The sequence below is a fragment of the Cavia porcellus genome, unplaced genomic scaffold, assembly GCF_034190915.1.
Source record: "Cavia porcellus strain 051 isolate PalLab524CR breed Dunkin Hartley unplaced genomic scaffold, mCavPor4.1 scaffold_2, whole genome shotgun sequence".
Lineage (NCBI taxonomy): Eukaryota > Metazoa > Chordata > Mammalia > Rodentia > Caviidae > Cavia > Cavia porcellus.
The window spans coordinates 23,506,019-23,524,426 of NW_026947485.1; the positions used below are offsets into that span (position 1 = coordinate 23,506,019).

At 37.2% G+C, this 18,408-nt stretch overlaps 1 protein-coding gene and 1 pseudogene across 4 annotated transcripts in view; both read left to right on the top strand.

The window, feature by feature from the left end:
• LOC134473762 (protein C3orf33-like) overlaps positions 1 to 18,406 on the top strand; it is a 33,759-nt pseudogene extending 15,353 nt beyond the window's left edge.
• Positions 1 to 18,408, top strand: part of Itgb8 (integrin subunit beta 8) — an 88,133-nt gene that overhangs the window by 17,567 nt on the left and 52,158 nt on the right. The window lies entirely within an intron of this gene.

The following is an 18,408-nucleotide window of genomic DNA, read 5'->3' on the forward strand; positions in this document are numbered from 1 at the left end:
AAGTGACATTAGTGTCTGGCAACACAGCAACACCTGGCCACACACAGGATGGCTCTGCAAGCAGAGAGGAATAATAGCCATCACAAGGGGCACTGGGTAAAAGTGAAAGCAATAGCTGCAGAGTTAGAAGTAGATTTCTAAGAACATTATGCTATGGTCTGAATGCTGTGCACCTCCAAAATATAAGCATTCAAATCTAATACTCAATACGACAGTATTAAGAGGTGGAGGATTTACAGATGATTAGATCACAAAGGCAGAACCCTTGCGAATGCTGTTCGTGTCCAGAGAAGCTCATTTGCCCCTTCTGTCCACGTGAGGAAACAGCAAAAAGATACCAACTCTTATGAAGGTCCTCACCGGGTATCCAGTCTGTTGGCACCTTGATGTTAAACTTCCCGGATCCTAGAGCACTGATCAGTAAGTTACAGTATGTTGTTAACAAATTAGCAGCATAGTTTGTGATGGAAGGTGGAAACGACTAAAAATTTTCCTACAACTTACATAGTGAGAAGTCACCCAAGATTTTTTAGTTTTGTTTGTCTGATATTTTCTTTCTTTCGCTCTCTCTCTCTCTCTGATTATTCAATAGGGTAGTAATGTGGTCATGTTGTTTGAGGAAATGGATCTGACGACACTGTATTAAAGAATTTTTAGTGGCGAATGCTGATTTTTAAGAGACGGAGAAAATTGTTAGCCAACAAATGATGAACGTCTGAACTAGGATGGAATCAATGTTAATGAAAAGAGGGGACAGGAACACTAGAGATACTGAAGTAACAGAATCTTGATGACTAATAGGTTTTGGGATCTGTGGTAGAGGGATGGTATCAGGCTCACCACAAAGATTTCAATTAGAATAAGAAAGGAAATAATGGACTTAACAGAAATAGGTCATTCAATTTAAGAAGAGCATGACATTTATTTGAGACTTGTGATTTGGAGGATGCATTTGGACTCTCAAAGGGATGTCCAGCAGGTTGTTAAAAATCCAAGGCAGGATCTTGGGTGAGAGTTTGAAACTGAAGAAACTAATTTGGTGGCATGTGTGAGGAGGTTGAGTCGTAGAGTCTTGTTAGTTTACTGAGCCTCACAGAGATGAGTGGAGAGAGAGAGAGAGATGTCAAAATAGACAAAGACATAAAAAGAGAAGTGGATGAACGTGGAAAAAGTCAGAGAGTGCCCAAACACCGTCAAAGGCAGAGGGTATTTAAATATTGCTAAATGCTAGTTGCTAAATATAATTAGGAAATTATTGTCTGGCTTTGAATCAGCAATTCACTAAACACGTAGAGGAAATGATCTGGGCAGGGAGGAGAACTGTTCTTTTTGTAAAAGGAGAACAAAGACTATTTTGAGTTGAAAAGAAAGCAATTTACATATTGCTTGTAATATATAGGTAAGATGAGGGTTATATCTTAAGTGACACCCTATCTCAAAATAAAAATAAAATTCAAAAAGGCTGGGGATATACTTTAACATGCCTTGAGTTCAATCTTCAGCACCACAAAAAAGAAAGACCTGGTAAGACTATGCTTAGGAGTTTAGGAAGATAGAATTAGAATAATAAATGTGAGAAATCAACTGAAGGAAAGTCAGCAAGAGTGAATAGAAGCAGGATTTTGGAACTAGGGGAAGGGAAAAAGAAATTTGAGAGGATTCAGTTCCTAGTAGGCTTATCAGTGCACCCCAGGGCAGCGTCAGATCCAAGGATCTCACTGTTGGTTAGCATGTATCCCAGAACTTGGTCCTGCCTATTTCTGTTTACTTTCAACTCTGTGTTTTAGAATTCTTGGTTTAGTAGCCTTCCTTCTGTCACATCCTCTGGCTGCTTTGAATTTGTCATTTATCCTGCTACTCTTGGTTTTTGAGCCGAGAACCCTTCCAGTGGTCCTCATACAGCCCCCAGGACGTGCACTGAAGTTGCTGCCCTTGAGATTTCTGTTGCCTCTGTCCATGGTGGAGGCAGAAAGGTGCAAAAGTGATTGAGTGAAACAGGAAAACCCTGAGCAAAGTGATGAGTACACTACAAAATTTTAAAGAGTGCCTGGTTATGGAAACAAGGATAGGCAGAGGCTTTGTAAATCAGAGCTGTGAACTGGAAAGAATAGACATTGATACATGTTGGAAGGTGGGGTTGAGGTAGAATCCTACAAGTAGCCAGTGAGAGCAAAGAGAACTGTTTAACCCCCTTTAAATCTCCAAAAAAAAAAAAAAAATGATGAAATCTGGATGAAGCTGAGTTATGACAAAGGAGAAATATTAACTAGACTATTTGGGAAAATATGCAGACAAAGGCACAAGAATTTTAAAGAGCAGTATGGCCTTTACTAGCATCAAGATTAAATTTCCTAAATATAACAATTCTACTGCTACATGTAAAATTCTTGCCAATAAAATTAAGTTCAACAAATATTAACTGAAGGAGTTTAAAATATTTCAGGGGTTATCAAGGGTTAAATATCCATAAGATGGCTAGATTAAAATTTTTTTACTATAATTTAGAGTCTTCTTTTGCCTGAGCCCCTGAAGAAATTTTTAAAAGGGCACAAATATTTAGAATCATCTTTGGCATTGAAAACACAAACAATTTATTTTTGAGAACAGAGTAAAAATATATTATTAACTTTTAGTTTAAACTGCATTAGTATTATTAGTGATAATAGAACAAATTATAGAGATAATCTTACATTGGTATCATAACATGTTCCAATCAGTTTTTCACACTGCTGAGAGTTTGCAAGAAATTCCAAGTGGAGTAAAGACATTTTTTAATATTTGAAGATATTTTTATCATTTCATCAACTGAGATTAACCTATTTGAAGGAGTGTTAGAATAAGTTACCACTCAACTCTACATAGAAGTCATGTAAGTCAGTCAAATATTATGTACTGATAACTTTATCCACTAAGTGATCTGTAAGTCAAAAGACAACATAAATGTATCACTGGCTTGCTTCCTAAAAATCATATAATGTAATATAAAGTTTTTCAACATACTCTCAGGAAAAATATATTTTTTCATTATGCACTAGTTACCCTAATAATACAACATCCAAATTGATTTACAATGTCAGTCTTTTATAAATTTTTGATTATAATTTAATCACCAACCTACAACCACTGAAATTTTCAGTGCACAGGTTTGACAGATCGATGGACCTGGGAAATTACTGCTGCAATCAACATGCAGAACCCTTCTGTCCCCCAAAACTTTGGTTGTGTCTCTTCACCAACAATTTTAACCATGAAACGGTAAATAATTACTGTGCATCATGGGCAGCCATTCTATCTAAAATACAGTGATTTGGGTGGTTTTAATATTTTTATTATAAATCTTATCTGGAGACAGTCTCATAAATGAACAGAACTATAGATACTATAATATAACAAATGTTCTCCACCAATGATGTCATTTTGATTTATACTCTACTGGGAATTTTTTTTTTAGCATGGAGAGCACTTCACACTAGGCTACGTCTCCAACCTATTTTTTATATTTTGAGACAGGGACTCGCAGTGCTGCCCATACTGTTCTGAAATTTATGGCCCTTCTGCTTCAGCCTCCCAGAATGCTGGTATACAGTTATGCATCCCCACTCTCAACTACTACTATTTAAAAGGCTTTCACACAACATGGTGAATTGAAGCAGTTTCCCTACCTCAACAGCAAGGAAGTAAAGCCTGAGTAGAGTTAAACTATGAAGCCAAGGTCAGATAAATAGCAGGATTAGGACAAGAACAAGTTGCCTTCTTCCCTGTCCCAGATTTGACTTCCAGGGCAGAGCTGGAAATTCGCAAATGGAGACAGCAACTGTGAACACCATTTCATGTGTTTCTGCCTAATTACCATGCAGCTCAGAGCTGTGCCCTGGCAAGAGATTGGGGAAACACAGTTGTAAAAGGAGCCTCTCTCCTCCATGCTGAACAAGTGCCAGCCAATCTGATTCATGCACCAGGGAAGAGAGAGGTTCAGGCCAGGACTTTCTTGCTAAAACTTAAGAGTTTCCCTATTTATAGTTTATAGAAATAAAAGGCACTGAGATACTTAGGGAGGTCTTTGACACTGGGGGTACAAAATAATCCTACTGAGGAAAATCTAAAATCCTCACTTGTTCAGTGGGAAAATGAGATTACCTTAGCAGCGATGATAGGAAAACTAATGGAACATTACTTAAATAATTACATTGAGACACATGGGAATTACTATTGAGTCATTACCTGTGGACTAATTATAGTAATACCAAGGGGCTTTGGTCATGCTTTGGAATAATTGCCTTTATGTTTTTCTCTATACTGGGTCGGAAGGTGATCACAAAGGCTCTGTTATCAAAGCTGAGCTCAATTTGGTCCCAGTACTTACTGGTTCTGTGCCTTGCAGATAACAGGGTTCAGTTCCCCATCCAAAAAATGGGCCATAGTAGTGCTTTCTTCAGAGGAAAAGCAGAGCTTTGTAGAGGGATTAGTCACATGATAACTAATTTTATTTTCCTTAATTTTAACCTAGTATTATATGGATTTGAAATTTTAAATGATGGTCCAGTTTTTGAGACTTGTTTGAACTTTAAAATGTAAGGTGAGCCAAACCAAATTCTGGGTGGACTAAAATTCACTTTGAGCTTCACATAATTATGTTTCTTAAAACTAAATTCTTTATGATTTAGGATGTTGTTTTGCTGATCTAATCAAAAGCACACCTGTAATGTGACATCAGGTTTAAAATATACACTTTAAAAATGCATCTCTCCTGTTACAAGGCTTTAAAAAAAAAAACCTACTTTACAAAGGCATTTCAATTTTTTACTTGAGAAATAGTGTGCATTTTTTTTTAAATGGGAGAAGGGAAATTTATACCTGCCAGGAGTTGGAGAGAAAAATAGGAAGAACCCTGGAACTCTTTCAATGTAGCATGCTAAATTGAAAATATTGTTTAGATCAACAGAGTAGGAAACCGGGGAATAGTTTGGCTTTTATAGAAAGGGAGTGTGCCTCATAAACAGGACAGTTGGAATGTATGGAAAAGTTCCAGTTAAAACAAGACACTAAGCACATGACTAATATTGCTTTCCCGAGTTATACAAATACAGTTTTAACCAGAATTTACCTCCGAGTGGCCTCCTAAACCCTCCTTGACATGTTGGTGGTTTTCAAAATCTTAAGTCTGAAGTAGGAAGTATGTCCTAAGAGATGCCGTGGTCTTGCACCCCATTTTTCTTCATAAGTTTTTCTCACTATCATAAATTCTCTTAAGTGATTGTCAGAAGACAAATTATATGCTTTGCTAAACAGTCAACTGCAAAATTAATTGGATCCTTTTCAGGAACTACTATTGTGGTATGCTGAGTGGCCACTTGGCCCGGCCATGAAACTTCATGGCCTAGGAGAAACTAACCACCAAAATGTCATTTTCAAATGTAGATGGCTCTATTGGTCAGCGTTTCACTGCTGGGACAGAATATGTGACATACGTGACTGAGAGGAGGAAAGATTTATTTTAGCTCATGATTTTAGAGGTTTCACTCCATAGTTGGCTGGTTCCAAAGCAGAATCATGACAGGGATGCATGACAGAGGAAGCTCATGGCAACCAAAGCAGAAAGGGAAGGAAAGAGCCAGAGTGGGAGACACACCCTCCAAAGATGCATCCACAATGACCCACTCTGCAGGTGGATCCAACTCCTAAGAACCCATTCATCTGCGAACTCATCAATAGGTTGGTCTCTGAATAAGGTCAGAGCCCTTATGATCCAACTTTCCCACCTCTGAACTCATGAGAATTCCATGTAGCATTTTAGACCTAACTATGATAATGATAAATATTCTTTATGCTTTTTATTTATTTCAAGCATAAAATAATGTAAGTCAAGACATGCATAAGATATAACTTTAAACAACAACTTTCAGGTAGCTACATTTTACCTATCCTTCAAAACCAATGCTAGGCCAACCTTCATGTGGAGAGTCCCCCATCAGTCACACACTGTCACATTTCTTCTAACTTCTTCATAAATTGCCCTCTGCATTGTTTTATTTTTGGTTTATATCAGCAAAAATTGTACATTTGGGGTGACTTTATCTGTAGCTTACCTGAGGAGTACAGTCTACATTTGTTGTACCACAGTAATTGATAGTGCTCTTTTCAAGGTAAATAAGAAGCCCGGATAGAGCACAAATTATTCAGGCAGTGTGTGCTACAATCAGAGCTTTTCCAAAACAAAATTGATTGCAGTATGTGTGAATGAATTACAATGCAAAATTCTGGGGTGATCCTATCTGATCTGGTCGGGCTTCTTGTAATGACTGGTTTCAAAACAAATGTATGTCATTAGTGGCCAAACAATGGTTGTTCTTGTAAATTCCATCACGAAGCAGAGTTCTGATTAATGCCATCCTAGCCCATTTAAACTCTGACTCATGTTGGGATTACCCTGGTGAGGGCAGGGCAGACAAATGGAATTGTAATGCTTTACCAGCATTTCTTAACCTGCCTGAAGTTAAAAGGGCATTTGTTTCCCTTCTGACTTTCCAAAAATCTTTATGCCAGCATAAAATGATATTATAATCACATGAAATATTTACTATATCAGAAGAAAAGTTGAAATTTATCTCTAGAACATAAAGGTTATATATTATAAAAGCCTTTACAAACCTAGTTTAAAAAGCAAAAATATTAATTAATTCTATTTCCTAATGTTGGCATTATAAGAAAATTCTGCTTGATAAGAAATTACTCCAGTTTAATGGGGAAGAGAATATTTTGCTAAATTGAAGTTTGGTTAAAACAGCAGCAGTAAGAAAATAAATGAATCTTTTAGTGAGAGCAGCATTAAAAATTCTATTCCAATACAGGATCATTGCATCATATAGAGTTCTTAGAAACTTGTTATTCTTTATAATACATCAGCAGAACTATACACCATCAAAAGACCATATGTCACAAAATATCACTACAGGCATGTTTATTTTCACACAGTTTGGAACATCAAGACTCATCCAGATGTAAATCATTAAACAAGCATAGTTATATTACCCTTCCAAAATAGATAGATTTTGGAAGTGAAGATTCAAAAATGTAAATGGGAACCTTGGAAATTACATTGCAAATTTAGCCTCAAATTATTATGCCATTCATCCACTACACATTTCCTAAGAGTAAAGGACTAAGCTTAAAGACTGAGGGGAGGTAAGGAAATATGTTTAGGATCCAGTCCTCTGAGAAGTATCTCATAGTCTTACTTTCCCAAAGAAAAACTAAACAAAACAAAACATGAAAATCACAAATGGTTTATTTCATAGTGAGTAATGTCAGGCTTAACAACTCTTTTAAAAACATGTACCTGAATTATTTCTGTCTCTTAGTAACTTATTTTTCAAAACTTGTATGAAAATTTATTAGAAAATGAGCTAATCTGATAGTAATAGGGTCTCTGAAAGCAGTGGATTGAATAAGATTGGGGTAAAATTTCTGTTGGCCACCAGATGCAGCTGTGAGAATTACCCCAGATAAGGGGCACCTTATGATACCCGGAGAACTCTGCTTCCTCAGTTCTGCATCATGAGCTTGCCATCTAGGAGACAGGTTTCCTCAGGTTTGATTATGGATGCTGCAGATAGAAACATCACCTCCATGTTTCCAACAGAAGAGGAAAACAATCTTTTTTAAGGAGCTTTCCAGGAAGCCTCATTAAGCAGCTTCTAGCTTCATTGCAACCGCAGAATTAATCATACAGCCACCATCGTAAAGGGAGGCTGAGCATAGTGGCATTTCCAGTCTTCTCAGTGCTGACTTCAACAAATCTTGAATACTGTTAATAAGAAAGAGGAGGCAGGCAAATCACAATCTCGGCTACAGTATGCCTTTTCTCACTCTGGGCTAGACCACTGTAGCAGGCATTGCTGGCTCCCGCCCAGACTTCTAGTTGGGGAGCACTCATCCCCAGCAGCCCATTGATTGTGGCTGGTCGCAGCTGCGGCCTTCTCAGAACTGTCCTCCAGCACAAGGAGCCACATGCTCAGAAATGTTTGGGAAGGTGACGCGCTGCAGACCTCTGTACCCCACTCCACCCAGTTGCCAGTTGCCTAGACCAACGAGTCTCTGGTAGGGATTTAAAGCCAGGCTCCTTTGCCTCAGGATGGGACAGCACTGAGGTGTCATTTGTGCTTGGGATTCAGTGGCACCAATATTTTTGCTTAGAGCCTTCTCCTCTCTGACTTTCTTACCTCGTTTTGTTATTAATAAACTGCTTGCTTAGAATCTCAATCTTAGATTCTTCTGGGAAACTAAGGCAAATTTCATCTTACACTGTTCTTCTTTTGGTTTTTTTCTTTACCGACCACGTAAGAATTGTCATATATCATTACTTTTCTTTCCAAATATGCCTTCAAACTGCCAAACTTAAGTCCCTTGAACAGTTTATAACAGGCAAGAAAGAAAAGAACTCAGATCGTTTTTATTACATGTACATACTATAATACATTTTTCAAGTAAAAAGAAGAGACACATTTCTTTAAACTAGTTTTTCCCACAGATACTTGTTTTCATTGATACGGGCTGAATATTTTTTATACAAGCTTGAAACAAACAATATGATAGAAGAAAAAGAGTCTTGAAGGTGTTACTACTATAGAGTAATATTTTCTGAATCTATAACTTCGAAGAAAACTACACATTGTGTTGAATTTTTCAACTGTATAGATATGAGTACAATTAAAATATTCATTTGTTGCATAAATTATTTTGGTAGACAAAATTTTGCACACATGTATTATAATTATTTTAAGTATATCTGATTTTATGTCTATTACATAGTTATGTTTCCTATACTACGAGTACTAAAAACAGCAAATTTAAAATTTTCTTTTGCTCTCTAGAGATTCCCTGCTCAGATCTACCTTTTCCTGTCAACTTTCCATGCTTCCTCTATTTCTACCAGTCTCCTACTAATAAATCCATATTAAAGCTGACTTCTCTTTTGTTTCCTGTGCCTGACTTTCAGAGAAGCAGATCTAACCACCTACCTTTCCCTTCTGCATGTTTGAAAAGGTCCATAGGAAACTTCAAATCAAAACTTGTAATAACTAGGCAATAATAACCAAGTGATTAAAACACCCATGTATTTAATTTTTATATCAACTCAAAGGTGAATGAGAGTGTTAACAATCAGCTACTGGATTTGAAGGCATCTATCACATTGAGAAGACAATGATATATGAGAAAAGGCTAAAGTTACACTCCAAATTTAGCCTTATGGGTGCTCAATTCATCTGTTTTTGACTGTTAGTATAGTATGTGTAACAGAGTTCACTTCGCTTTTTTAAAATGCAGTGGTTTTGTGTAATTATGCAGGTTTAATTTTAATTTAGTTTGTATAGTAAAGGCAGTTAGGGGAAGCTGCCTGGAAAAATGCATTTCTCACAAGTCATTCCCTCTAGAAGTAATAGGAGAATCTGGAATAATTCCGAATATCAGGGACTACAATCTTTCATCAGCCTCATGCATTCCGTTTTTCAGATAACTACACCACTCATTAAAGTATTTTGAAAATCTGTTGTAAATATTTTATGGCAGAAAAAAAGAGCAATATTTCTCATAGCTTTCAGTTGATCTGATCACTTAACTTATAGAATGATCCTAATCTAAATATTAAGACTTTCATGTTTTCTGTGGGCTTTTTTCTCCTTCTCATTTCTATAGACTATTCTCAAAATAACATGAATAATCAGTGCCATGTAAATAAAGACTATCTAATCAAAAATATGTTGTTTCTTGAATTGTGTGTATGCAATCCATTTGGTTATGGATACTTACTTTATTATGATGGGAATTACAGAAATTTTAGAACTGGGGCTGGGGATTTAGCTCAGCGGCATAAGTACCTGCCTTGCAAGCAGGTAGTCATGAGTTCGATCCCCGGTACTAATAAAAATGAAAAAGACAAAAAAAAAAGAAATTTTAGAACTATCTCAGACATGTAATTCTAGGATATAACTTTAAAATGAGTCCTCTTTAGTCAATATTTTTATCATAAATATAAAAAGAAAAAAACTAGGATTTTTCAGTGTAATGTCACAATTGTATTGGCTCTAGAGTGGACTGATATGTACTGAAAACTAAAGGTAGTAACTTCTTACTTAATAGGTATGTGTTTTTATGTTAGCTATATTTTTAAAACTTTTCTTTGTAACCTAAAGAATTTTCATATTGCAGACAGAAAATTACACTTACTATAAAAAAGCTTTTAGATTAATTTTATTGGTACATCCTAAATAAACATAATGGTCACATAATTATAGGGAATTTTTATCTGTACATAATATATCTTGAGTCTTCTTTTTTCCCATTTACTGTCAATTTAAAGTCACATAGCACTTTCCTCTTCTGAGCACTAAATATACATGCATACATACACACCACATGCACAGATGCACAAACATATATAGGTGTTGGCAGTCAGGGTTTGCAAGAAGAACGAGACAATACAGGATGCATAATTTATACTACTATTTTATGGTAGTCACCCAAGAAGTGCAGGAAATCCATCCACACACTGACGGCCTAAAGAATCCATCTTAGAACCTAGAATACATCACAATATCATGTGTGAGTTCAGCCAAAGACCTAAAGCTCGTGACAGTGCCTCCCCCAAGTCCAGCTGGAGGCCTAGAGCCCACAACAATGACTCATGTAAGTCTGTTTCACAGATCTAGCTGAGAAGGCCCCAAGGTCAGTGGCCGAAGCTAGAGAGTCTGTGCCAATGGGATGAAGGATCTGTGCCAGTAGGCTGAGTGCTCCACACTGGAGCCAAGAAGCAACACTCAAAGGAAGAGCCAGAGTTCCCCCAAAAATTACCACAGCCATCCTTAGTGATAATGAGGTCCCAAGCTCCTCTGACAGTAAGAACAGCCAAGTTCATATCAGGGAAGAAGCTCGACAAGCTCCTCCAGGAGAACACGTGGCCACAGGAGAACCAGCAGCACCAAACACGAACACTAAGGAGAACCCACAGTGCTAATTCTTCCTCTCCACTTCTCTTTTTATCTTGGCAACAACCCTTGGGGGGGCTATTCACGCTTGTTCAGATCAGCTGGTATTACAAGTGGACCACCAGTTATGAATCCATCATGATACATACCCATACATGCATGTCTATACATATAGAGACATATAACATATTATTAATTTTATTGGTACAATTAGGTACATATATAATGATCACATTCATCATAAGGAATTAGTACCTGCACGTGTTATATCCTGTTTTCTTTTTCATTGCCAATTCCCCCTGCCAACCACTCTTCCACTCCTTATTTACAAGGCTTTGTGTCCTTTTTTATCCTTCTTCTATCATTTTTTCTCTCCTCCACCCACCTCCAATCCCCCTTTCTTTTGAACAATTTCTTCCTATTTCAAATATCTATTATACACTTTAGTCCTTATTTACTTTTTTGGTTTCTCACACCAAAGAAATAATGCAATACTTACACATGTGTGTCTGGTTTATTTTACTCAAGAGTATAATCTCAAAGTGATCCATTAACAACAACAAAAAAAAAATGGCCCATGTTTATATCCTTTTTATGGCTGAGTAGTACTCCATTGCATTAAAAAAAACCCACATTTTGGTTGTTTCCAAGATTTAGCTGCTACAAACCTTTCAGCTATAAACATGGACATATGTATTGATGTAGAGTGATGTTTTTAATTCTTCCAGGCAGCAACCCCAGAAGAGGAATAGCTGGATCAAATGGGACCTCTAATCCTAGTTTTTTGAGGACTCTCCACACTGATTTTCACAGTGGTTGCACCAATATTCTCTCACCAACAGTGGAAAAGGGTTCCTTTTTCCCCCGCATCCCTGCCAGCATTCATTATTAGTTTATTTCTTGATAATTGCCATTCTATCTGGAGTTAAAGGGAACCTCAGCATCATTTTAATTTGCCTCTCTCAATTGACCAGAGATGTTGAACATATCTTCATGTGTATTTTTTGCCATTTTCCTCTGAGAAATATGTATTCATCTCAGATGCCCATTTTTGAGTTGGGTCTTTTAATTTGGAGGGGGTCTAAATTTTTCATTTCTTTATATGGTTTAGATATTAGCTCTTTGAGGAAAATTTGGCTAAAATTTTTACCACTCTATGGCTGTCTTTTCACTCTGTTGGTAATTTTTTTTAATAGAATGAGATCCCAGTTGTTGATTCTTTATAGTATCTCTCATGAAATTGGGGTTTTGCTCATAAAATCTTTGCCTGCGCCTATATCTTCAAGTGTTATGCCTATTCTCTCTTCTAGCAGGTTGAGTGTTCTGTTTTAATATTTAGATCCATTTCCAAGGGGAAAGTCAGTTTTTCTTGCATTTATTAATGAGGCTATCTTTCTTCTAGGGAATGTGCTTGGTCTCTGTCAAAAATAAGGTGGCTGAGTATGTTTGAGTTGCTTCTACATCTTCTAATATGCTCCATTGATTCTCAGTTCTGGGTATCTTTTGCCAGTACTGTACTATTTTTACCACAGTAGCTTTGTAGCATAATTTCAGGTGAGGGATTGTGATGTCTCCTGCCTTGTCTTTGTTACCTAGAATTGTTTTTGCTGTTCTAGGTCTTTTTGGGTTTCAAATGAATTTTGAGAGTGTTTTCTCTAATTTTTGAGATATCTCAATGTTACTTTAATTGGGATTGCATTAAATTTGTATAACAACTTTGAAAGTATGACCATTTTTACCGTGTTCATTCTTCCTACACCTGAATGAGGAATACCTTTCCATTTTCTAATATCCTCTTCAATCTCCTTTTTCTGAGTATTGTAATTTCAATGTATAGGTCTTTTACTTCCTTTGTTAGATTGATTACTATGTATTTCATTTTTTTCCATGCTACTATAAAAGGTGTTGTTTCCCTGATTTCTCTCTCCATGTGTGTTTGTGTGCAGAAATGCTGTTGGTTTTTGTGTGTTGACTTTGGATCCAGCTACACCACTGAATTCAGTTATTAAATCTACAAGTCTTTTTGTGGAGTTTTGGGGGAAAGACACATATAATTTAGTATACAGTTATTTATTATAATATTATAACACTATAACAGTTGATTGGCTAAATACTTTCTATGCCCTGAGCACTGTCCCAGAATTCTTGGCCTCACCTCATCTTCATATTAACACTGTGTCTGTCTATAGCCAGCCCTGTGTTGCAGCAGAGGAAATGAAGGCTTAGAGATGTGAAGTAACTAGCCTAAGAGTAGCCATTTAGTCAGTGCCACTGCTTTGGAAGTTTGGAAGTTGCCTCCTAGTAACTATTCAGCAATACTTTCTCATCCTGTCCGTTACCTCCAATTGTAACATAAAGGGAAAAAGTAAGACACAAACTGATGATTGTAAGTCAAGAAATCAAATTGCTTAGAATGTATGCATTTGTTGGCAACAGGCCATTGAATCTTTTACTGATTTTTCAGGCTAACACACTTCAGTGACATGAAGCATGAAGCATTAAAATAAATAGGCACAAGGAGACGCTGAAGACATATATATTCTTCAAGTGTGTTAAGAATTTTCATTAGAATCAATAAAAGTATCCATCATAAAACACAATGCTAGAAAATTAAGAATAGAGTATTTAATGAAGCATCGTTGGACAAATGACTGAACAGCAGCAACCACAATTGTAGAACAGGAAGTAGAACTACTGAGTCGCACACCCTCCTGAGGTGTCAGGGCGGTGCCAAGAGCGGCTAGGAAACCACCACTGCAAAGTAGGCTTCCCATGTACATATTCGCACAGGGATGGGAAGGTCAATAGGCTAGGCAGATCTGGAGACTGATGAAGATACCACTGTCAGTAAACAGGAGTTTTGCATTGATGTGTGTGCAGTGCAGAGATTCCTGCTATAGAGAGAGACAGAGAGAAGGAAAAAGACACAGAGAGACACACAGAGAGAATTTTAGTGCACGCTTCCTAACAGCACTTGTGAAGTCTGCCTATTCAGTGACAAGAACTGCTATAATTGATGCAATATATGCATGTTAGTGTTTTACTCACTTGCATATTTTAAAATTAAAAAGAAAATCCTTAAATGCTGTGTCAAAGTGTATCTGGCATGTCTCCTGGAAAGTGTAATGGTGACACTTTCTAGAAACAATGTTTGACACTGTTCCCAAGGAGTTCAATTTATGACCTTCCTCCAGTTCTGCAGAACCACAAAGCCTACCTCTTCCAGATCCATTTATGGGACTTTTTTTCCTGTAGCTACATAAACTCTGAGAAATGTCAGCTTTGAAACCTGGAAACTGACAGGACCAAAGTCTCTACCCTTTCTCAGTCATATTTAGGTGTCTGCAGTTTGAGAACAGAGGGTAACACCAGGAGTTTTGAACAAAAACGAATATTGAGAAACAATTTTGTTTGTTAATTTATTATGCACCATGTGTGCTGTGAAAGCAGGAGGCAAAACTGAGCTTGCATCTGGGTCCAGCGAGGACAGAATCCAACAACCATTAGAAACAGAATGTGAAGCTCTGCAGCTTCCTTTCCATGAGACTGTGGCCTTAAAGGTTCTGCTGAGAGAAGGGCTTGGTAGAGTACGAACTGAAATGGTCCTCCCTTTATGTTCCACTTGGCCCAAGCTTCACAGCTGCTAAAAGTCAAGTTAGCTCTGTGTATTAATCCTTTCATGTTCCTATAGCAAAATACCTGACATTGTATCACTTATAAACCACTGAAATTTATTTTATTTTATTTGCAGGACTGGGCAACCAAACCTAGGGCCTAGTGCATGCTAGGCAGGCACCCTACCTTTGAGCTAAATCATTAACCTTTATACAAATTTCTTAGAGATCTGGAAGCTGGGGAATCCAAGATAAAGTTCTGACATTCAATATCTGTTGTGGGCTTTCTGCCTTTACAGGGCAGAAGAGCAGAAGGTAGAACAGAGCCAAGTACTATGTGAAGGTTGTGTGTAACAAGGGCCTGCATCCCATTCACAAGAAGAGCCCTAAAACCTAGTTAGCATCGGAAGGTTGCACCTGTTGGCGCTACCGCACTTGAAACCAAGTTTAGCATGATTTTCAGGGGATGCATTCAGACCGTGGCAGTTTGCCAGAGTGCTTTATTTCTAGACCTATATTGCTTTTTTCTGGGAACAAAACTAAAAATGGCACTCACTCCTCTGAGTATTTTAGACTAAGAAATTTTTACATCTTGCAGGCCAAGGCAGATGGAAGATTTTTAGGCTAGGGAGACTTTATACTTAAGTGGCCAAGTTGGAAGCGAAGGGAGCCAAAACATTAGTTATTTTTAGTTCCTAGAATTCTAGGCCAGATCTTTCAGTAAAGATCAGTGAAGAACTGTGGCTAATGTATATGAAAAGATGATATAAAGTCAAGGGCAAAGGATACAAGAAGATGCAGATTAAATAATAAGACATTGGCAGAAAGGCGCCAACCTGGCAGGGCTCCCGGGGCATGAGACCAAGCGGCCCCTAATAGGGTAACGTGGGTCTCGCAGTGGGTGGGTGATCACTTGCACTCTTCCAGGACATCAGCACTGGGATGGCCATAACTGGAATAATGTTATTTCTAAGCAGTGTTCAACTAACATCAGAATTCACTAGATCTTCAGATATTCTAGTAGAATTCATTAAAAAAGAATGTTAATCTATATGGACAAATCACACCCTACAACTGAGAATGGTCTAGAAATTGAAGGTGATTCCCATCACTTTACCTATTATATCTTCATGGATAAAAGAGCCATGCGGTGTTTTGCTGGTTAAACTGGCTGGGGTAGAACTCGCAGGAAGGGGGAAGGTATAGTTACAAAAATAACTCAAAGATCCCCAACTACCAAGGTTCCAATTCTCAGAAAGGAGAATTCAGTACTCTTGGCTATCTTTTAGTTAATAAGGGTGGCTATTTAGTGTGAATCTGAATGAAGAAATTTTGCAAAGAGGCCAGGATAAAACTGTTGTTGTTAAAGGGCTGAACCACGATTCTAAAACTTACTGGACGGTTCACCGAAAATTACTAAAAGCTGAATTAGCAGCCATAATCAAAAGAACAATAACAACAAAGAGATGGAATATGGAAGGAAGAATCTGAAAAAGAAAGTTATTTTAAAAAGTTCAAAGAAATAAGGAAAAAAGAAAATTTAAAAACAACTGGATCTGATTTCAACTTGAAAAAAGGAAGTTATTATGACAAATTTAGAAGAATTTATGAAATATAAGAGCATGAGTAACTACTCCTATTTTAATACTGAAATTCAGAGAATTTATGAGTTGCTTACATTTTCATAGGAAAGGGTGATATATCCAAGAGGTCTAGAGGTGACTCCTGAAGAGTAAAATATGTAAACATGGACATTTTTCACTGATTTCACAAGGAAATTTCCACAAATGATCAAAGTTGAATTCTAATGGTATTTAATTATTAAAAAGATTTTGAGTGTTGTAATATCAGGATTAATTTAAATAAGGATTAATGCGACATGCTTTTAGGAACAATGAAATGCTACAAAAATTTGCCAGAACTGGGCTGGGTGGCACAGGCCTGTAATCCAAGTACTCTGGGAGGCTGAGGCGGGAGCAGCAAAGTTAGATCCCAGCTTGGGCGATTTAGAGACTCAATGAGACCCCGTATCAAAATAAAAAAAAAAATAAACATAGAAAGGACTAGGAGCACAGCTAGGTGTGAAGGCCCTGGTCTCAGTCCTCAGTGCCACCTCACTGCCCACCCCTTACCAGCTTGCTTCCATTTAGTGCCTTTGTGTAAAGAGAAAACCCAAGTGTTTGGAACTGTGTTATGCTACTTTGGGCAGCTGTATTTAATTTTTGTTCAAAGAGAAGATTTGCTTACTTTTCCAATTTTATAAACTTTCATTATTTATAACAAAGGACTCATTTATTAAAAAGTAAATAAATAATAAGACATCAAAGATGTTTAGGGGAGTATATTTTCAGCTTAACCCAAACCAGGCATGGGGAAATTCAGGAACAGGTGCTCCTGCTGCACCAGTGAGCATCTCTACCGTAGCTCCCTTTCTCCCTCTGCCCACTGCCAACACCCACAACGTGCCAAACTTAGCAACTCTTTACCTTGGATTCCATAATGTAGGGGAAAGTTCAGAGAGAGAGAGAGAGAGAGAGAGAGAGAGAAGGGAAAAAACCCAACTGGAACAGGATAAGGCTATTCTCTATACCCCTTAAGGTTCCATGCCATGTGTGATTGTGTACACAGATACACACGTACACATTTTTCTTTAATGCCTATTACATTTTAAAAGCAATTAAGCAGTTAACAAGAACCAAATGGATATAGCAGAGAGAGGTACCAGCTGTCACTCACTGCCTTGCATTTAGTCAGAAGGACCCCCTTCTCCCCCGACGCCTGCCCTTCCTTCTAAAGCAAAATGGGAAACCCCTTCCTCCAGGTTCCTGTAGTACTTTGGTGAGATCGCTCTTGGGCTTATCACACTATGTTTTATTTTTGAGTTACGTGGAGCCAGGATGTTAATCTCATTTACTGTGCACCTGTGAGTGAGGTGGGTAGAGTGACATGAGATTTCCAGTGTCCTTAGGTCTGCTTATGGTAAAGGAAAGACCATGGAAAGGATGTGTTGTTCACTGTAATCTCACGATAAAATACCATGTGACTCATGCTCTATGATAGCTTACATATTTGACTCTGTAACAATGAAGCTTATTTTAACATTAAGTAGTTAATGTATACAGGAATAAAAGTAAATTATTTGCTGGCATAATTGTGTTATTAAAATATATTCTGATACAGGTATCTATGGAAAAGTAAATTGTTAGTGACCTTCAAAAGATCCAGTCTGAGAAATTAAATTGCACTAATTCAAACAATTCATTCGGTTTAACTACTTCACTTCTGAAATACTGAATCATGTTCGTTTCTGATACTGTTCACAGCAAAATAATAATAATCCACACAAACACAATCAGTTTCCACTTTAATTTTCAAAATGTCCATCTAGATCATTTCTTAGAAGCTGCATTCATTATGACGCAATGTGCTTTACTTGTTAAGATTGGTATCTGTAAAAATTATAATAACCTTTTTATAGAAAAAAAACCCCTCTAGAACCAAAAGAAAAAAAACCTACTCAGTTCAGAGAATATGAAATTTAGCAAGACCTGGATGCACTAAAACTTTTGGAAGATCTTGTTATATGGCAGTGGAATTCAAGCCAATCCTCAAATCTGTCTAAAATCATGTTTGTTACTCTCTCTCCCCAATTTAATAAAACTAAATATTGATTATCTACATGAGCAATAGAAACTGTATTGAAGTTGTTAATTATATGAGGTCATCCTGTTTCAGTTTTGAAAATACGTTTTGGTTGGGGCCGTTTGCTTTCCCAGTGAGAATAACCTTTAAGCTTCATTTTGTCCTGTGTT